The 22,206-nt window shown below is 47.9% G+C and overlaps 1 protein-coding gene across 1 annotated transcript in view; it reads right to left on the bottom strand.

Moving 5' to 3' along the window:
• Window positions 1-22,206, bottom strand: part of TMEM125 (transmembrane protein 125) — an 88,844-nt gene that overhangs the window by 39,404 nt on the left and 27,234 nt on the right. The window lies entirely within an intron of this gene.

Here is a 22,206-nt window from a genome sequence, read left to right as displayed (position 1 = left end):
AGCTCTGGGTGGCTGTAAGGATAATGATAACCTCCAGACTGTCCCACAAATACACGCACATCCCTCTCCCTCCATATATCTGTATACATGACCTCCCAGATCTGTGCGACCAGCTCCCAAGTGTCCGATCAGAATATGATTACATGTATTATTGCAGGCGCTGTATACAGATGTGTCCGCGCACACTTATCCTCAAACTGCGCCAAGCAGCCCGGTTTGGCGCGCCATGGACTAGCAACTAAGCCACGCCATGCGTCTCACTAGTCACTACACACTTTTTCATAAAATATGCGACCTATTCGCACCACTAACGCGACAAATGTACAAAGCACGGGAAACTGGGCACAGACGCTGGCACTGCATGCAACAGCTGTGTGCGACTCAGGCACTAACCTGGGCAAAAAGGAAAAGATGGAGAATGATACGCAAAACGTATCGTGCCACAAGCTGATTTGCTTATTCTGCGACTTTATTGGGTCATTCCGACCCGTTCGCACGCAGCGGTGCGAACGGGTCGGGACTGCGGCTGCGCGGCGCCCGCAATGCGCACACGCATTGTTGCCTGGCAACGGTCGTCGCCGGGCAGCGCCGCCGCCAGCGCTGGAAGTGATCGCAGAGCGGCAATCGCAAGAAGATTGACAGCGGGGAGATGTTCCGGGGCAACTACTCACCGTTTTCCGGGCATGGAGATCCGAACGCAGGCGAGTCCAGGCGTTTGGAGGGCAGATGTCTGACGTCAATGCAGGACCTTCGTTGCTGGATCCGTCGCACAGGGTAAGTAGGTCTGAGCGCAGCCCTGCTATGCTAAAATACACTCCCCCATAGGTGGCGTCTAGTTGATTGCATGGGCAGCTACGTGCGATCAACTCGGAATGACCACCTTTATACCAAGTCACCTGCGGCAAAAATGCTAAATCTAAGTACCTAGGACACCATGGGCCTGATTCACTGATAGACGCAAATGTTTTCACAGCTGCAACATGTCTACGCAGCGGCTGTGCGAAACTGTGCAAACGGCGTAGCCGCAGAGATTTGCATTAAGACTAGAGATGAGCGGGTTCGGTTCCTCGGAATCCGAACCCGCCCGAACTTCAGGTTTTTTTACACGGGGCCGAGCGACTCGGATCTTCCCGCCTTGCTCGGTTAACCCGAGTGCGCCCGAACGTCATCATTCCGCTGTCGGATTCTCGCGAGGCACGGATTCTATCGCGAGACTCGGATTCTATATAAGGAGCCGCGCGTCGCCGCCATTTTCACACGTGCATTGAGATTGATAGGGAGAGGACGTGGCTGGCGTCCTCTCCGTTTATAGAGAAGAGAGTGAGACTAGAGTAGAGAGAGACACAGTATTTACTTTAGTAATTTTGGGGAGCATTAGGAGGAGTACTACTACTTGCTGAAGTGATAGTGTGACTGTATATCTGACTTGTGGGGGAGACAGTGGGGAGCAGTTAGAGTCTGAGAGCAGGAGTACATATTTTAACGTACAGTGCACACTTTTGCTGCCAGAGTGCCACACTGCCATTGTGACCACACTGACCACCAGTATATATTGTGATTGTCTGCTTAGGAGTACTACTTGCAAGTTGCTGATAGTGTGACCAGTGACCTAACCACCAGTTTAATTAATCACCACCAGTTTAATATATATATATATATATATATATATATAATTGTATATAATATATATATAATTGTATACCACCTACCCGTTTTTTTTTTTTCTTTCTTCTTGATACATACTACTATAGTAGCTTACTGTAGCAGTCTGCGGTGCTGCTGAGCTGACAGTGTCCAGCAGGTCCGTCATCAGTCATTACATAATAAATATATATACCTGTCCGGCTGCAGTACTAGTGATATTATATATATATATATATATTAATTTCATCTCATTATCATCCAGTCTATATTAGCAGCAGACACAGTACGGTAGTCCACGGCTGTAGCTACCTCTGTGTCGGCAGTCGCTCGTCCATCCATAATTGTATACCACCTACCCGTGGTTTTTTTTTTTCTTTCTTCTTGATACATACTACTATAGTAGCTTACTGTAGCAGTCTGCGGTGCTGCTGAGCTGACAGTGTCCAGCAGGTCCATCATCAGTCATTACATAATAAATATATATACCTGTCCGGCTGCAGTACTAGTGATATTATATATATATATATTAATTTCATCTCATTATCATCCAGTCTATATTAGCAGCAGACACAGTACGGTAGTCCACGGCTGTAGCTACCTCTGTGTCGGCAGTCGCTCGTCCATCCATAATTGTATACCACCTACCCGTGGTTTTTTTTTTCTTTCTTCTTGATACATACTACTATAGTAGCTTACTGTAGCAGTCTGCGGTGCTGCTGAGCTGACAGTGTCCAGCAGGTCCGTCATCAGTCATTACATAATAAATATATATACCTGTCCGGCTGCAGTACTAGTGATATTATATATATATATATTAATTTCATCTCATTATCATCCAGTCTATATTAGCAGCAGACACAGTACGGTAGTCCACGGCTGTAGCTACCTCTGTGTCGGCAGTTGCACGTCCATCCATAATTGTATACCACCTACCCGTGGTTTTTTTTTTTATTTCTTCTTGATACATACTACTATAGTAGCTTACTGTAGCAGTCTGCGGTGCTGCTGAGCTGACAGTGTCCAGCAGGTCCGTCATCAGTCATTACATAATAAATATATATACCTGTCCGGCTGCAGTACTAGTGATATTATATATATATATATTAATTTCATCTCATTATCATCCAGTCTATATTAGCAGCAGACACAGTACGGTAGTCCACGGCTGTAGCTACCTCTGTGTCGGCAGTCGCTCGTCCATCCATAATTGTATACCACCTACCCGTGGGTTTTTTTTTTCTTTCTTCTTGATAGATACTACTATAGTAGCTTACTGTAGCAGTCTGCGGTGCTGCTGAGCTGACAGTGTCCAGCAGGTCCGTCATCAGTCATTACATAATAAATATATATACCTGTCCGGCTGCAGTACTAGTGATATTATATATATATATATATTAATTTCATCTCATTATCATCCAGTCTATATTAGCAGCAGACACAGTACGGTAGTCCACGGCTGTAGCTACCTCTGTGTCGGCAGTCACTCGTCCATCCATAATTGTATACCACCTACCCGTGATTTTTTTTTTTTCTTTATTCTTGATACATACTACTATAGTAGCTTACTGTAGCAGTCTGCGGTGCTGCTGAGCTGACAGTGTCCAGCAGATCCGTCATCAGTCATTACATAATAAATATATATACCTGTCCGGCTGCAGTACTAGTGATATTATATATATATATATTAATTTCATCTCATTATCATCCAGTCTATATTAGCAGCAGACACAGTACGGTAGTCCACGGCCGTAGCTACCTCTGTGTCGGCAGTCGCTCGTCCATCCATAATTGTATACCACCTACCCGTGTTTTTTTTTTTTTTCTTTCTTCTTGATACATACTACTATAGTAGCTTACTGTAGCAGTCTGCGGTGCTGCTGAGCTGACAGTGTCCAGCAGGTCCGTCATCAGTCATTACATAATAAATATATATACCTGTCCGGCTGCAGTACTAGTGATATTATATATATATATATATATATATATATATATATATATTAATTTCATCTCATTATCATCCAGTCTATATTAGCAGCAGAAACAGTACGGTAGTCCACGGCTGTAGCTACCTCTGTGTCGGCAGTCGCTCGTCCATCCATAAGTATACTAGTATCCATCCATCTCCATTGTTTACCTGAGGTGCCTTTTAGTTGTGCCTATTAAAATATGGAGAACAAAAATGTTGAGGTTCCAAAATTAGGGAAAGATCAAGATCCACTTCCACCTCATGCTGAAGCTGCTGCCACTAGTCATGGCCGAGACGATGAAATGCCAGCAACGTCGTCTGCCAAGGCCGATGCCCAATGTCATAGTACAGAGCATGTAAAATCCAAAACACCAAATATCAGTAAAAAAAGGACTCCAAAATCTAAAATAAAATTGTCGGAGGAGAAGCGTAAACTTGCCAATATGCCATTTACCACACGGAGTGGCAAGGAACGGCTGAGGCCCTGGCCTATGTTCATGGCTAGTGGTTCAGCTTCACATGAGGATGGAAGCACTCAGCCTCTCGCTAGAAAACTGAAAAGACTCAAGCTGGCAAAAGCACCGCAAAGAACTGTGCGTTCTTCGAAATCCCAAATCCACAAGGAGAGTCCAATTGTGTCGGTTGCGATGCCTGACCTTCCCAACACTGGACGTGAAGAGCATGCGCCTTCCACCATTTGCATGCCCCCTGCAAGTGCTGGAAGGAGCACCCGCAGTCCAGTTCCTGATAGTCAGATTGAAGATGTCAGTGTTGAAGTACACCAGGATGAGGAGGATATGGGTGTTGCTGGCGCTGGGGAGGAAATTGACAAGGAGGATTCTGATGGTGATGTGGTTTGTTTAAGTCAGGCACCCGGGGAGACACCTGTTGTCCGTGGGAGGAATATGGCCGTTGACATGCCTGGTGAAAATACCAAAAAAATCAGCTCTTCGGTGTGGAAGTATTTCAACAGAAATGCGGACAACATTTGTCAAGCCGTGTGTTGCCTTTGTCAAGCTGTAATAAGTAGGGGTAAGGACGTTAACCACCTCGGAACATCCTCCCTTATACGTCACCTGCAGCGCATTCATCATAAGTCAGTGACAAGTTCAAAAACTTTGGGCGACAGCGGAAGCAGTCCACTGACCAGTAAATCCCTTCCTCTTGTAACCAAGCTCACGCAAACCACCCCACCAACTCCCTCAGTGTCAATTTCCTCCTTCCCCAGGAATGCCAATAGTCCTGCAGGCCATGTCACTGGCAATTCTGACGATTCCTCTCCTGCCTGGGATTCCTCCGATGCATCCTTGCGTGTAACGCCTACTGCTGCTGGCGCTGCTGTTGTTGCTGCTGGGAGTCGATGGTCATCCCAGAGGGGAAATCGTAAGACCACTTTTACTACTTCCACCAAGCAATTGACTGTCCAACAGTCCTTTGCGAGGAAGATGAAATATCACAGCAGTCATCCTGCTGCAAAGCGGATAACTGAGGCCTTGACAACTATGTTGGTGTTAGACGTGCGTCCGGTATCCGCCGTTAGTTCACAGGGAACTAGACAATTTCTTGAGGTAGTGTGCCCCCGTTACCAAATACCATCTAGGTTCCACTTCTCTAGGCAGGCGATACCGAGAATGTACACGGACGTCAGAAAAAGACTCACCAGTGTCCTAAAAAATGCAGTTGTACCCAATGTCCACTTAACCACGGACATGTGGACAAGTGGAGCAGGGCAGGGTCAGGACTATATGACTGTGACAGCCCACTGGGTAGATGTATGGACTCCCGCCGCAAGAACAGCAGCGGCGGCACCAGTAGCAGCATCTCGCAAACGCCAACTCTTTCCTAGGCAGGCTACGCTTTGTATCACCGGTTTCCAGAATACGCACACAGCTGAAAACCTCTTACGGCAACTGAGGAAGATCATCGCGGAATGGCTTACCCCAATTGGACTCTCCTGTGGATTTGTGGCATCGGACAACGCCAGCAATATTGTGTGTGCATTAAATATGGGCAAATTCCAGCACGTCCCATGTTTTGCACATACCTTGAATTTGATGGTGCAGAATTTTTAAAAAAACGACAGGGGCGTGCAAGAGATGCTGTCGGTGGCCAGAAGAATTGCGGGACACTTTCGGCGTACAGGCACCACGTACAGAAGACTGGAGCAACACCAAAAACGCCTGAACCTGCCCTGCCATCATCTGAAGCAAGAAGTGGTAACGAGGTGGAATTCAACCCTATATATGCTTCCGAGGTTGGAGGAGCAGCAAAAGGCCATTCAAGCCTATACAATTCAGCACGATATAGGAGGTGGAATGTACCTGTCTCAAGCGCAGTGGAGAATGATTTCAACGTTGTGCAAGGTTCTGCTGCCCTTTGAACTTGCCACACGTGAAGTCAGTTCAGACACTGCCAGCCTCAGTCAGGTCATTAACCCTCATCAGGCTTTTGCAGAAGAAGCTGGAGACATTGAAGGAGGAGCTAACACGGAGCGATTCCGCTAGGCATGTGGGACTTGTGGATGGAGCCCTTAATTCGCTTAACAAGGATTCACGGGTGGTCAATCTGTTGAAATCAGAGCACTACATTTTGGCCACCGTGCTCGATCCTAGATTTAAAACCTACCTTGGATCTCTCTTTCCGGCAGACACAAGTCTGCTGGTGTTCAAAGACCTGCTGGTGAGAAAATTGTCAAGTCAAGCGGAACGCGACCTGTCAACATCTCCTCCTTCACATTCTCCCGCAACTGGGGGTGCGAGGAAAAGGCTCAGAATTCCGAGCCCACCCGCTGGCGGTGATGCAGGGCAGTCTGGAGCGACTGCTGATGCTGACATCTGGTCCGGACTGAAGGACCTGACAACAATTATGGACATGTCGTCTACTGTCACTGCATATGATTCTCTTCCCATTGAAAGAATGGTGGAGGATTATATGAGTGACCGCATCCAAGTAGGCACGTCACACAGTCCGTACTTATACTGGCAGGAAAAAGAGGCAATTTGGAGGCCCTTGCACAAACTGGCTTTATTCTACCTAAGTTGCCCTCCCACAAGTGTGTACTCCGAAAGAGTGTTTAGTGCCGCCGCTCACCTTGTCAGCAATCGCGTACGAGGTTACTTCCAGAAAATGTGGAGAAGATGATGTTCATTAAAATGAATTATAATCAATTCCTCCGTGGAGACATTGACCAGCAGCAATTGCCTCCACAAAGTACACAGGGAGCTGAGATGGTGGATTCCAGTGGGGACGAATTGATAATCTGTGAGGAGGGGGATGTACACGGTGATATATCGGAGGATGATGATGAGGTGGACATCTTGCCTCTGTAGAGCCAGTTTGTGCAAGGAGAGATTAATTGCTTCTTTTTTGGTGGGGGTCCAAACCAACCCGTCATTTCAGTCACAGTCGTGTGGCAGACCCTGTCACTGAAATGATGGGTTGGTTAAAGTGTGCATGTCCTGTTTATACAACATAAGGGTGGGTGGGAGGGCCCAAGGACAATTCCATCTTGCACCTCTTTTTTCTTTTTTTCTTCTTTGCGTCATGTGCTGTTTGGGGAGTGTTTTTTGGAAGGGCCATCCTGCGTGACACTGCAGTGCCACTCCTAGATGGGCCAGGTGTTTGTGTCGGCCACTAGGGTCGCTTATCTTACTCACACAGCTACCTCATTGCGCCTCTTTTTTTCTTTGCGTCATGTGCTGTTTGGGGAGTGTTTTTTGGAAGGGCCATCCTGCGTGACACTGCAGTGCCACTCCTAGATGGGCCAGGTGTTTGTGTCGGCCACTAGGGTCGCTTATCTTACTCACACAGCTACCTCATTGCGCCTCTTTTTTTCTTTGCGTCATGTGCTGTTTGGGGAGTGTTTTTTGGAAGGGCCATCCTGCGTGACACTGCAGTGCCACTCCTAGATGGGCCAGGTGTTTGTGTCGGCCACTAGGGTCGCTTATCTTACTCACACAGCTACCTCATTGCGCCTCTTTTTTTCTTTGCGTCATGTGCTGTTTGGGGAGTGTTTTTTGGAAGGGCCATCCTGCGTGACACTGCAGTGCCACTCCTAGATGGGCCAGGTGTTTGTGTCGGCCACTAGGGTCGCTTATCTTACTCACACAGCTACCTCATTGCGCCTCTTTTTTTCTTTGCGTCATGTGCTGTTTGGGGAGTGTTTTTTGGAAGGGCCATCCTGCATGACACTGCAGTGCCACTCCTAGATGGGCCAGGTGTTTGTGTCGGCCACTAGGGTCGCTTATCTTACTCACACAGCTACCTCATTGCGCCTCTTTTTTTCTTTGCGTCATGTGCTGTTTGTGGAGTGTTTTTTGGAAGGGCCATCCTGCGTGACACTGCAGTGCCACTCCTAGATGGGCCAGGTGTTTGTGTCGGCCACTAGGGTCGCTTAGCTTAGTCATCCAGCGACCTCGGTGCAAATTTTAGGACTAAAAATAATATTGTGAGGTGTGAGGTATTCAGAATAGACTGAAAATGAGTGGAAATTATGGTTTTTGAGGTTAATAATACTTTGGGGTCAAAATGACCCCCAAATTCTATGATTTAAGCTGTTTTTTAGTGTTTTTTGAAAAAAACACCCGAATCCAAAACACACCCGAATCCGACAAAAAAAATTCGGTGAGGTTTTGCCAAAACGCGGTCGAACCCAAAACACGGCCGCGGAACCGAACCCAAAACCAAAACACAAAACCCGAAAAATTTCAAGTGCACATCTCTAATTAAGACGCCTGCTGAAGGCATTGCAGATCTGCCGCTAGTGCAGGAAATCACATCCATCGAACGCAAATTACTTCCGAGTAACCCTACACCCATGCAGACTGGCCGATGGAACTGAGACACCGGAGCCATTGTAACTGCGTACAGGATTGCAGAATTAGGCAGTTACACAACCCCTTCCCCCCTTAGTGTATAAAGAGGCAGGTAGTGGAGGAATCAGAGATTTCACCAGTGTTGCATCTTCACCTTCTGTTATAACGTCGCTATGGACCCATAGTAAGCGGTGAAATGCAGAACTTTACAATGCTGGTCTTCTAATAAACGAGGAAAGCTGGTGATGGCGCTGTGTGTTATTTACCAGTCCTGCCACCAGCTCCTAACATCTCCTCGCATGCGCACTTTCTCTGGCATTAAGATATCGGCAGAGCCGGCCCTAACCAATATGATGCCCTAGGCAAGATTTTGGCTGGTGCCCCCTAGCCCCACCGCTGGTTCCGCCTCTGACCTTGCACCTCTTTCCCAGCACCATCACCCCTCACCCACAGCAGTCCTTATTTTGGTGTTTGTACCCCCTATATTTTAAATAGGAACAGTTCACACATTTGGCGCACAGCCCTAAAAAGGGTTGTGTTTTTGCTGGCAAGGGGCATGGCCACACAATAGTACCCCCAATTCAAATTACACCACACAGTACTGCAACTTTATACACAATTGATCATGCGATAGTGTCTATAATTCATATTACATCCCACAGTAATATCACTTTACCTTATAAACGTTACTCCTCACAGTAGAGCCCCTTATTCACATTACATCACACTGAATTGCTCCTTATTCACATTACACCACACCATATTGCTCTTTTTTCACATAAGACGACACAGTAGTGCCCTTTTTATACGCAACGCCACATAGTAGAGCACCTTATACACATAATGCCACACATTAGTAATGCATTTATACATCTAATTCCACACAGTAATGCCTCTTACACATGAGACACCTTATTAATGTCCTTATAAACATAATGCGCCTTACACATTGTGACAACCTTTATTAATGCCCTTTAACACATAATGTCCCTTACACATATGCCGCACATTATTAATGCCCTTATACACATAATGACACACATAGTGCCCCCTACACATTTGCTGCACATTACTAGTCCCCCTATACACATAGTGACACACATGCAGTAGTACTGTTACACATATGCCGCACATTATTAATGCCCTTATACACATAATGACACACATAGTGCCCCTTACACATATGTTACACATTATTAATGCATTTTTACATGACACACATAATGCTCCTTACACATATTCTGAACACTACTGCACAACCAACCCACTCACATGCACACAGCACTCACACTTCCACTAACACTGTGACCTCTGCGTCTGCCTAGATACAGATGTGTCCTCATAAATCTTGCCTCAATGCTAACGCAGGGCATACCTTTTTTTTATGAAAATGCATCTTATTTGCATTGCTATGTGGCTAGGATGCACAAGCAGCTTCTGCTGATTAAACTGATATGCAGCATGCCTATATACTGTGTGAGACTGTGGCTGTATCTGCATACAAAATTCTACACACAGAATATAGGCATGCCGCATATCATTTTAATCAGCAGAAGCTGTTGATGCCCCCTGGGCATATCAAATGCCCTAGGCAATTGCCTAGTTTGCCTATGCCTATGGCCGGCTCTGGATATCGGGCCAAATGTAATGGAGTGAGAGTTTCAGAAAGTGAGAGATTTGGTAAGGTTTTTCAGTGTTTTTTTTTAAAGTGGCAATCATTTACACTGCAAAACCAGGTTGATCTTGCTGTGTAAATGATTGCCACTTTAAAAAAAAAAAACCACCAAAACCTTACCAAATCTCTCACTTTTTGAAACTCTCCCTCTATTACATTTGGCCCAACATGTTTCTGGCAAAATCTTACGCAGCGTGCCCAGCGGGAGTCAGTCTGTATGACATCAGCACTAGGATGGTGCAAAACAGGCAGCGTAGAGATGGAAGGAGGGGTGAGTTTCCGTTACGCCCCTCTTTTTAGTGGTAAGTGGCGACGCAGGATGCCTCAGCACAGAGGAAAGCCAGATATTTATACATTTGGCCCTATGTATCTGAAACTCTGCAGAAGTGAACGAATTAACGACAGTGGGGTATATTTACTAAGCTCCCGATTTTGACCGAGATGCCGTTTTTTCATCAAAGTGTCATCTCGGTAAATCTCGGTCATTTACTAAACACTAATCACGGCAGTGATGAGGGCATTCGTAATTTTTTGCTAGTTCAGGTAAAAAATTACGAATGAATACACCATCGGTCAAAACGCGGCTGTTTAAGTATGAATCTCGGTCATTTACTAAGAAGTGCAAAGCAAAAAAACACAAAACACTGCCGTGAAAAATTACAACTCGTAAAAAAGTCCTAAAAAAAAACAGACCTGCTTTTTTTATCCGTGATTTGAGATGCATGCAGGGATCCATGAGATCCGTGCATGTATATCAGTGGGAAGGGGTGTGAAAGTGCTTATTTTTGCTAAAAAAATTGCGTGGGGTCCCCCCTCCTAAGCATAACCAGCCTCGGGCTCTTTGAGCCGATCCTGGTTGCAGAAATATGGGGAAAAAAATGACAGGGGTTCCCCCATATTTAAGCAACCAGCATCGGGCTCTGCGCCTGGTCCTGGTCCCAAAAATACGGGGGACAAAAAGAGTAGGGGTCCCCCGTATTTTTAAAACCAGCACCGGGCTCCACTAGCTGGACAGATAATGCCACAGCCGGGGGTCACTTTTATACAGCGCCCTGCGGCCGTGGCATCAAAAATCCAACTAGTCACCCCTGGCCGGGGTACCCTGGGGGAGTGGGGACCCCTTCAATCAAGGGGTCCCCCCCCCCCAGCCACCCAAGGGCCAGGGGTGAAGCCCGAGGCTGTCCCCCCCCATCCAATGGGCTGCGGATGGGAGGGCTGATAGCCTTTGTTGTAAAATAAAAGATATTGTTTTTAGTAGCAGTACTACAAGTCCCAGCAAGCCTCCCCCGCATGCTGGTACTTGGAGAACCACAAGTACCAGCATGCGGCGGAAAAACGGGCCCGCTGGTACCTGTAGTACTACCACTAAAAAAATACCCAAAAAAAGACAAGACACACACCGTGAAAGTATAATTTTATTACTTACATACACACATACATACATACTTACCTATGGCCCCACGCAGGTCGGTCCTCTTGTCCAGTAGAATCCAAGGGTACCTGTTGAATAAATTATACTCACGAGATCCAGGGGTCCAGGCTCCTCGGCAAATCCAGGGTTAATCCACGTACTTGCCAAAAATAAAAAAACGGTGTCCCGACCACGAACTGAAAGGGGACCCATGTTTGCACATGGGTCACCTTTCCCCGAATGCAAGAAACCCACTTTGCCTTCTGCCTAAGTGGGTTTCTTCAGCCAATCAGGGATCGCCACGTTGTAGCACTCTCCTGATCAGCTGTGTGCTCCTGTCTTCACTGACAGGCAGCACACGGCAGTGTTACAATGTAGCGCCTATGCGCTACATTGTAACCAATGATGGGAACTTTCTGCTCAGCGGTGACGTCACTTTAGGTCAACCGCAGGGCAGAAAGTTCCCATCATTGGTTACAATGTAGCGCATAGGCGCTACATTGTAACACTGCCGTGTGCTGCCTGTCAGTGAAGGCAGGAGCACACAGCTGATCAGGAGAGTGCTACAACGTGGCGATCCCTGATTGGCTGAAGAAACCCACTTAGCCAGAAGGCAAAGTGGGTTTCTTGCATTCGGGGAAAGGTGACCCATGTGCAAACATGGGTCCCCTTTCAGTTCGTGGTCGGGACACCGTTTTTTTATTTTTGGCAAGTACGTGGATTAACCCTGGATTTGCCGAGGAGCCTGGACCCCTGGATCTCGTGAGTATAATTTATTCAACAGGTACCCTTGGATTCTACTGGACAAGAGGACCGACCTGCGTGGGGCCATAGGTAAGTATGTATGTATGTATGTGTGTATGTAAGTAATAAAATTATACTTTCACGGTGTGTGTGTCTTGTCTTTTTTTGGGTATTATTTTAGTGATAGTACTACAGGTACCAGCGGGCCCGTTTTTCCGCCGCATGCTGGTACTTGTGGTTCTCCAAGTACCAGCATGCGGGGGAGGCTTGCTGGGACTTGTAGTACTGCTACTAAAAACAATATCTTTTATTTTACAACAAAGGCTATCAGCCCTCCCATCCGCAGCCCATTGGATGGGGGGGGACAGCCTCGGGCTTCACCCCTGGCCCTTGGGTGGCTGGGGGGGGGGACCCCTTGATTGAAGGGGTCCCCACTCCCCCAGGGTACCCCGGCCAGGGGTGACTAGTTGGATTTTTGATGCCACGGCCGCAGGGCGCTGTATAAAAGTGACTCCCGGCTGTGGCATTATCTGTCCAGCTAGTGGAGCCCGGTGCTGGTTTTAAAAATACGGGGGACCCCTACTCTTTTTGTCCCCCGTATTTTTGGGACCAGGACCAGGCGCAGAGCCCGATGCTGGTTGCTTAAATATGGGGGAACCCCTGTCATTTTTTTTCCCATATTTCTGCAACCAGGATCGGCTCAAAGAGCCCGAGGCTGGTTATGCTTAGGAGGGAGGACCCCACGCATTTTTTTTGGGAATTTTACATTGTTTAATTTTTTTTTAAAAAAATACGAACCCCAGCACGGATCACACAGATCCAGCCGAGATTGATTGTAAAAAAAAACGGCAGTGTTTTGCTAATCACTGCCGTAAAATTAGGTAAAAAAACACGAATGACATCGACATCGGAAGCAAAGAAAAACCCGAATATGACAGCTTAGTAAATCCATCGTAATCAATTCAAAAAGTTGCAGTTTTACACTGTCGATGTCATTCGTGATTGAACTTTGACCTTTTTACGGAAATTACGAATCTTAGTAAATAAACCCCAATGTGTCTTTATCGAACAAAGCCATTGGCTCATTCAGAGGACTACAGAGCGATACGTTACTGATAATGCGAATTGTGGTCATTTAATAAAATCATTCTGACTGATGGTTGGGTGCTCCGGTGATATGGCCCAGAGCAGTAACAGATAAGTTGCCTCTTTGCTGGGACACTTTCTTGTATCGTGGGATTTCAGTTTCCACAATTAACAATACAGTTTCTCAGCATTGAGGACACCATTAATCCTGACCAAATCCCCAACCCCATTTGCTGAAATGCAGCCCTATACTGGCCAGGGACCTCCCCCATGCTGCACTGTTGCCTGCAGACACTTATTATTGTACCGCTCTCCAGCCCTTAGGCGAGCAAACTGCCTCCTGTTACAGCCAAATATTTCACATTTTAACTCATCAGTCCAGAGCGCCTGCTGCCATGTCTCTGCACCCAGTTCCCATGTTTTCATGCATAGTTGAGACGCTTGGTCTTGTTTCCACGTCAAAGGTATGGCTTTTTGGTTGCAATTCTTCCATGAAGACCACTTCTGGCCAGACTTCTCCGAACAGTAGATGGGTGTACCTGGGTCCCACTGGTTTCTGCCAGTTCTGAGCTGATGGCACTGCTGGGTATCTTCCGATTTTGAAGGGAAGTAAGCATGATGTGTCTTTCATCTGATGCGTGAAGTTTCCTTGGCCAGCCACTGCATCTATGGCCCTCATCATTGCCCGTTTCTTTGTGCTTCAATGCTGAGAAATACAGGCGGGTACTTATCCATCATAGATAACGACCCCAAACACACAGAAAATGTCATTATTATTTCGGGACAGGTGATGCCGACTTAAGAGGCATATGGAGGGTTTACCTTACAAGGCTGAGGATTGTGTGGAGAAGGGATCTCGGACCTGGTCTCCACAGCTATAGCTGGTAATTCTGATCTTTTACCTTATATTCCAGCACAGCCTAGGAAAGCACCGTATTATCAAATGCAGTCTGTTAGGCGCGGTGGTCTTCGGCCGTGCCCTGACTGAGCAGCGGTCACGGCCGCCGCGCCTCTCTCCTTCCCTGTCCCCCGCACAGCGCCTAGCAACGCCAGGACGCCGTGCGCACGATAGCCGCCGGGTCCCTGGCAACGCAGGCCGCCGTGCGTGCAGGGCCGCCGGGTGCATAGCAACGGGGACGCCACAGGTGGACTGCGTTCCCCGTTGCTAAGAATAGTTTATTAGGTTGCTCGTGCAGCAGGGCAGCTTTTTATGTGAGCCAGCACACTGCAGCCCCGCCGGTGATAGCTTCTTGTATGCTGTTCCTGCCTTGCAGAACTCTGTTCCTGTCAGCCGTGTTTGGTGGATCTTGCTCGCTGCCCTTTGGTACTTTGGAGGTCCGAAGCCGGTCCTGGGAATCCTTCTAGTCCTTGCGAACCTGTTTGTCATCTGGGGTTCTCGCCCGGTTTCGTGAGTAGCGGCTGCTGCCGCGTGTTGCGGCCTATGCCGCTTAGTGTTTACTTTACTGTGAATTGGTGCATTTGCGGAGGTTTCCGCTTTCACTGTCCTCCCCGGAACTCGGCGGTGCCGTGTAGGGGAGTGGACAGTGGTTTCTTTGTAGTTCTTTTCCTTTGGCGGCGTGCCGCACATACGTTTAGTTTTTAGGTAGTTTATAGCCCCTAGCGTGGTTGTTTCAGTTAGAGGTCCCCTTGTTATTACCCTGTCTCAGTTCACGGCTTGTCTCTCTTTAAGACCTGAGGGGGCATCGGATTTGGGCAGACCTAATCCGCCCTTCAAACGCGGCTGCCATGGGCCCAAGAAACCATAGTCGTTCAGGCGTGAATTGATAACACGGGTAAGACAACGGAGGTAGGGTGCTAGGGGCTATTTCCTTCCCATTTCCCAATCCCAGCATTCCGTCTTGATGCTCAGGACTCACTACATAAGATCTCCCCTGTCCTGAGCATCAGGATCGTAACATTATCACCGGCCCACATAAAAAAAGGGGGTTTAATTTTTTCCGTTGTATTGGTGGGCCTAGAAATTCGGCCTCATGAATCCGGCAGGTTTAGGGCCAAACCCCAGTCAGCTTTTGGTTAACCAAATACAGGAATTAACTCAGATGGTTCAGGACCTTATTCTTCGGGTGAGATCGCAGGAAGATCTTTTGCGAGCCTCCCCGAGTATGGTTCCAGAACCAAAGATGCATTTACCTAACCGTTTTTCGGGTAACCAAAAGGATTTTTTTAATTTTAAGGAAGCTTTATTTTCGTTTAAGGCCCGGTTCCGCTGGTACTGAGTCTAAGCGGGTTGAGATTGTGATGTCTCTACTTCAGGGTGATCCACAGACCTGGGCGTTTGGGCTAAGAGCGGATGATGCTGCTTTGTTATCAATTCAGTAGACACCTTTTTTAAATCCTTAGGCCTCTTATATGACGACCCAGATAGAGAAACATCAGCTGAGAGTCACCTGCGTGCCCTTAAGCAAGGCAAAAATCCAGCAGAGGTGTATTGTACTGAATTTCGCCATTGGTCGAACGACTGTGGCTGGAATGACCCGGCCCTGCGCAGTCAGTTTCGCCTCGGTCTGTCGGAAGTGATTAAAGACAGTCTCCTTCAGTACCCCGCTCCTGAGACTCTAGACAAACTCATGGAGCTCGCTATTAAAATTGATCGTCGTTTCCGAGAGCGGAGGACTGAAAGAGGAACAACTTTTAGGCCTAATCCATGTGTATATACTTTTCCTGAGGACGTCGAGGAGCCCGTGCAAATGGGTCTCTCCCGGCTGTCCCCAGAGGAAAAAACCAGAAGGTTAAGTTCTGGTCTTTGTTTGTATTGTGGTGGCAAGGGACATATCGCACGTAACTGCCCGAACAAGTCGAGAAACGCTCTGACCAAGTGAATTGTGAGGGGGTTCACTTGGGTCTGCAGTTAATCTCCTCTAATAATTCTCTATTAGTTCAGGTAAAGATTTCCTTTGGCAGCCTCAGTTCGTTGGTGTCGGCCTTCGTCGACAGTGGAGCTGCAGGAAATTTTATGGATTTAGCTTGGGTTAAGGCTTTAGGCGTTCCACTGATACCCTTAGATAGACGTATCACCATGCACGGCTTGGATGGGGGTCCGCTTTCCAATGGGGTTATTACTCACCGCACACCTCCAGTATTGCTGACAGTGGGGGCCCTACATTCAGATGAAATAGAATTTTACCTTACACATTGTCCAGCAGTTCCAGTAGTTTTGGGTCACCCCTGGCTTGCCTTTCATAATCCCACCATAGATTGGCGGTCTGGGGAGATTTCCCAATGGGGTCCTTTTTGTGTTAAGTAGTGTATTTCCCATCCTGTCCGGGTTGTGGCAGTTACCCCAGAACTTATTCCTCTGGAATATCAGGATTTTGCTGATGTGTTCTCCAAGGGTAATGCGGACGTTCTGCCTCCCCATCGGTCCTATGACTGCACTATAGATTTCGTTCCCGGGGCCACTTTACCTATGGGGAGATTATATGCCCTCTCCGGGCCAGAAACCACGGCTATGGACAATTATATCCACGAAAGCCTGAAAAAAGGCTTCATTAGGCCTTCGAAATCTCCTTTGAGTGCAGGATTCTTTTTTGTTGAGAAAAAAGATGGGTCGCCCAGACCATGTATTGATTTTCGGGCTCTGAATAAAATTTCTGTTAAAAACACCTACCCTTTGCCTTTGATTTCAGTACTTTTTGATCAGTTACGCTCTGCCGTTATCTTCTCAAAAATCGATCTTAGAGGAGCTTACAATCTCATCCGAATAAGATCTGGGGATGAGTGGAAGACGGCTTTCAGCACACAGTCGGGTCATTATGAATACCTGGTGATGCCCTTTGGGCTGTCAAATGCTCCTGCGGTATTTCAAGACCTCATCAATAATGTTCTTCGTGACTTTCTTGGAAAGTTCGTTGTCGTTTATTTAGACAACATTTTGAGTCTATGGAACAACATATTACCCATGTGCGTCTGGTTCTTCAAAAACTACGGGAGAATAATTTATACGCAAAACTAGAGAAATGTGATTTTCACATCACGGAAGTGTCCTTCTTGGGGTATATTATTTCTCCCCAGGGATTTTTCATGGAACCGAAAAAACTCCAGGCCATCCTTAATTGGGCGCAACCCACAAATTTAAAAGCAATTCAGCGCTTTTTAGGGTTTGCAAACTATTATAGGCGGTTCATTCATACCTTTTCTGATTTGGTCGCTCCTATAGTAGCATTGACTAAAAAAGGAGCGGACCCTTCCAATTGGTCGCCTGCAGCCGAGTCTGCCTTTCGGGCCTTAAAGCAGGCCTTTGTCTCGGCTCCTGTTCTCAGGCACCCTAACCCGGAGCTCCCCTTTATAGTCGAGGTAGATGCCTCAGAGGTTGGAGTGGGGGCTATCCTATCTCAGGAAGATCCGGAGTCTCAGGAATTACATCCTTGTGCCTTCATGTCCAGGAAATTCTCCTCCGCAGAATCCAACTATGACGTTGGTAATCGAGAATTGCTGGCAGTTAAATGGGCTTTCGAGGAGTGGAGGCATTGGCTGGAGGGAGCTAGGCATACTATTACAGTATTTACTGACCATAAGAACCTGCAGTATATTGAGTCAGCTAAACGGCTTAATGCTCGGCAGGCACGTTGGGCTTTGTTTTTTACTCGTTTCAGGTTTATTATCACCTTCAGGCCCGGTTCCAAAAATACTAAAGCTGATGCCCTGTCACGTTGTTTTCTTCCGGTTCACAATAACCATCCTGCTACTACCCCCATAGTTCCATCATCTGTCATCCGGGCAGGCCTCACACAGGATTTATTTACTCAGTTAGTCCAGCTTCATCAGCAGGCTCCTAAACCGACTCTTGCTGATCGTCTCTTTGTCCCTGAATTTCTGAGAGGCACTGTTTTAGCTGAGTTTCATGACAACAAAGTCTCTGGTCATCCAGGTATCACTAAGACCTTGGAGTTAGTCTCTCGCTCGGTGTGGTGGCCTAGTCTTTCTAAAGATGTAAGGGAATTTGTCCATTCCTGTCAGGTTTGTGCACGGCATAAGGTTCCTCGTTCATTGCCGATCGGGCAACTCGTACCTTTAGCCGTTCCTCTCAGGCCATGGTCACATATATCCATGGATTTCGTGGTGGACCTTCCTCTTTCAGCCGGATTTCGAGTCATTTGGGTGGTAGTAGATCGTTTTAGTAAGATGGCTCATTTCATTGCTCTTCCCCAATTACCCTCTGCTCAAGGGTTGGCAGTCTTGTTTCTCCGTCATGTGTTCAGGCTCCATGGGTTGCCCAGGGATACTGTCTCTGATCGGGGTCCGCAATTCATTGCTCGTTTCTGGAAACGTTTTTGTGCCTCATTAAATATGAAACTCTCTTTAACATCTGGGTACCATCCACAATCTAACGGACAAACCGAACGAGTTAACCAGTCATTAAAACAATATTTACGGTTGTATTCGGCCAAACTCCAGAATGATTGGTCTGAATTTCTTCCGTTAGCCGAATTTGCTTATAATAACTCTTGTCATTCTTCCACCAAGGAGTCCCCATTCTTTTCAGTTTTTGGCTTTCATCCTAGAGCCAACTCTTTTTTTCCTCATTCTCCAGTCTCCTCGTTGACCTTAACCTCCCATCCCAGAACAATTTGGAGAAAGGTGCACCTTGCCTTGAGAAAAGCTGCCTTCCGAGAAAAGACATTTTCTGATAGGCTCCGACGTCCTTGCACTTTTAAGGTGGGAGATAAGGTATGGTTGTCAACTCGCAACATCAAGCTCCGACAACCTTCGGCAAGATTGGGACCCAAATTTATTGGACCATTCCTTATCATTAAGAAGGTCAACCCAGTTGCTTTTCGGCTACGCTTGCCTAGATCTCTCAAAATTGGCAATACTTTTCACTATTCTCTTTTGAAACAGTATTTTTCTTCCAGGAGATTTCCTCGGAGGACTTCCCAGGGTAGATCTCCGGTGGATGTTCAGGGGCAACAAGAGTTCTTGGTGGAGAAGGTTTTAGATTCTAAGCTTTCTCGGGGTCAGCTCTATTTTTTTGTTCACTGGAGAGGTTATGGTCCTGAAGAAAGATCTTGGGTGTTGAATAAAGATTTACATGCTCCCAAGCTGAAAAGGATTTTCTTTCAGGAGTTTCCTCAGAAACCTGGCTCTAGGGGTTCTTTAACCCCTCCTCAAGGGGGGGGGGTACTGTTAGGCGCGGCGGTCTTCGGCCGTGCCCTGACTGAGCAGCGGTCACGGCCGCTGCGCCTCTCTCCTTCCCTGTCCCATGCACGGCGCCTAGCAACGCCAGGACGCCGTGCGCACGATAGCCGCCGGGTCCCTGGCAACGCAGCACGCCGTGCGTGCAGGGCCGCCGGGTGCATAGCAACGGGGACGCCACAGGTGGACTGCGTTCCCCGTTGCTAAGAATAGTTTATTAGGTTGCTCGTGCAGCAGGGCAGCTGCACGGCAACTAGTAATTAGGGTCTGGGGGCTGGTCCTGCTGGCCCTCCTGTTATTGGCCAGCAGGGCCTTTTTATGTGAGCCAGCACACTGCAGCCCCGCCGGTGATAGCTTCTTGTATGCTGTTCCTGCCTTGCAGAACTCTGTTCCTGTCAGCCGTGTTTGGTGGATCTTGCTCCCTGCCCTTTGGTACTTTGGAGGTCCGAAGCCGGTCCTGGGAATCCTTCTAGTCCTTGCGAACCTGTTTGTCATCTGGGGTTCTCGCCCGGTTTCGTGAGTAGCGGCTGCTGCCGCGTGTTGCGGCCTATGCCGCTTAGTGTTTACTTTACTGTGAATTGGTGCATTTGCGGAGGTTTCCGCTTTCACTGTCCTCCCCGGAACTCGGCGGTGCCATGTAGGGGAGTGGACAGTGGTTTCTTTGTAGTTCTTTTCCTTTGGCGGCGTGCCGCACATACGTTTAGTTTTTAGGTAGTTTATAGCCCCTAGCGTGGTTGTTTCAGTTAGAGGTCCCCTTGTTATTACCCTGTCTCAGTTCACGCCTTGTCTCTCTTTAAGACCTGAGGGGGCATCGGAGTTGGGCAGACCTAATCCGCCCTTCAAACGCGGCTGCCATGAGCCCAAGAAACCATAGTCGTTCAGGCGTGAATTGATAACACGGGTAAGACAACGGAGGTAGGGTGCTAGGGGCTATTTCCTTCCCATTTCCCAATCCCAGCATTCCGTCTTGGTACTCAGGACTCACTACATAAGATCTCCCCTGTCCTGAGCATCAGGATCGTAACACAGTCCTTTCGATCACTAAGAAACAAGAAAGTCCGAGGTGCGTCCTTTCTTGCCAGAGGCAGGGGCAGAGGAAAGAAGCTGCACAACACAGCTAGTTCCCAGGAACAGAAGTCCTCCCCGGCCTCTACAAAATCCACTGCATGTCGCTGGGGCTCCACAGGCGGAGCTAGGCCCGGTGGGGGCACGTCTTCGAAATTTCAGCCACAAGTGGGTTCACTCCCTGTTGGATCCCTGGGCAATAGATATTGTCTCTCAGGGATACAAGCTGAACTTCGAGGAGATGCCCCCTCACTGACAGCCCTGCCGGCTTCCCCCCACGGGAGGGAAATAGTGTTAACTGCAATTCACAAATTGTATCTTCAACAGGTGGTGGTCAAGGTTCCCCTCCTTCAACAAGGAGGGGGTTATTATTCAACCATGTTGCAGTTCCGAAACCGGACGGTTCGGTCAGACCCATATTGAATTTAAAATCCCTGAACATATACCTGAAAAGGTTAAAGTTCAAGATGGAATCGCTGAGAGCGGTCGTCGCAAGCCTGGAAGGGGGGGATTTTATGGTGTCTCTGGACATAAAGGATGCATACCTTCATGTCCCCATTTATCCACCTCATCAGGCGTACCTCAGATTTGTGGTACAGGATTGTCATTACCAATTTCAGACGTTGCCGTTTGGTATCTCCACGGCACCGAGAATATTTCCCAAGGTAATGGCGGAAATGATGGTACTCCTGCGGAAGCAAGGGGTCGCAATTATCCCATACTTGGACGATCTCCTCATAAAAGCGGGATCAAGAGAGCAGTTGCTGATCAGCGTAGCACTTTCTCTGGAAGTGTAACGGCAACACGGCTGGATTCTAAATATTCCAAAGTCGCAGTTGGTTCCTACGGCTCGTCTGCCTTTCCTAGGCATGATTCTAGACACAGACCAGAAAAAGGTTTATCTCCCGATAGAGAGAGCTCAGGAGCTCATGACACTGGTCAGGAACCTATTAAAACCAAAACAGGTGTCAGTGCATCTCTGCACTCGAGTCCTGGGAAGGATGGTGGCAACATAGAGGCCATTCCCTTCGGCAGGTTCCATGCGATGACCTTTCAATGGGACTTACTGGACAAGTGGTCCGGATCACATCTTCAGATGCATCGGTTAATCATCCTATCCCTCAGGGCCAGGGTGTCTCTCCTGTGGTGGCTGCAGAGTGCTCACCTTCTCAAGGGCCGCAGATTCGGCATTCAGGACTGGGTCCTGGTGACCACGGATGCAAGCCTCCGAGGGTGGGGAGCAGTCACACAGGGAAGAAATTTCCAAGGTCTGTGGTCAAGTCAGGAGACTTGCCTTCACATCAACATCCTAGAACTAAGGGCCGTATACAACGCCCTACGTCAAGCGGAGACCCTGTTTCGCGACCAACCGGTTCTGATTCAGTCAGACACCATCACCGCAGTGGCTCATGTAAACCGACAAGGCGGCATAAGGAGCAGGGTAGCGATGGCGGAAGCCACCAGAATTCTTCGTTGGGCGGAAAATCACGTAAAGCGCACTGTCAGCAGTGTTCATCCCGGGAGTGGACAACTGGGAAGCAGACTTCCTCAGCAGACACGACCTCCACCCGGGAGAGTGGGGACTTCATCAGGAAGTCTTCGCACAGACTGCAAGTCGGTGGGTACTGCCACAGGTGGACATGATGGC

Source organism: Pseudophryne corroboree, chromosome 9, assembly GCF_028390025.1.
Source record: "Pseudophryne corroboree isolate aPseCor3 chromosome 9, aPseCor3.hap2, whole genome shotgun sequence".
Classification (NCBI taxonomy): domain Eukaryota; kingdom Metazoa; phylum Chordata; class Amphibia; order Anura; family Myobatrachidae; genus Pseudophryne; species Pseudophryne corroboree.
The sequence above is the reverse complement of the archived record's forward strand: the minus strand, read 5'-3'. Positions and strand labels throughout refer to the sequence as shown.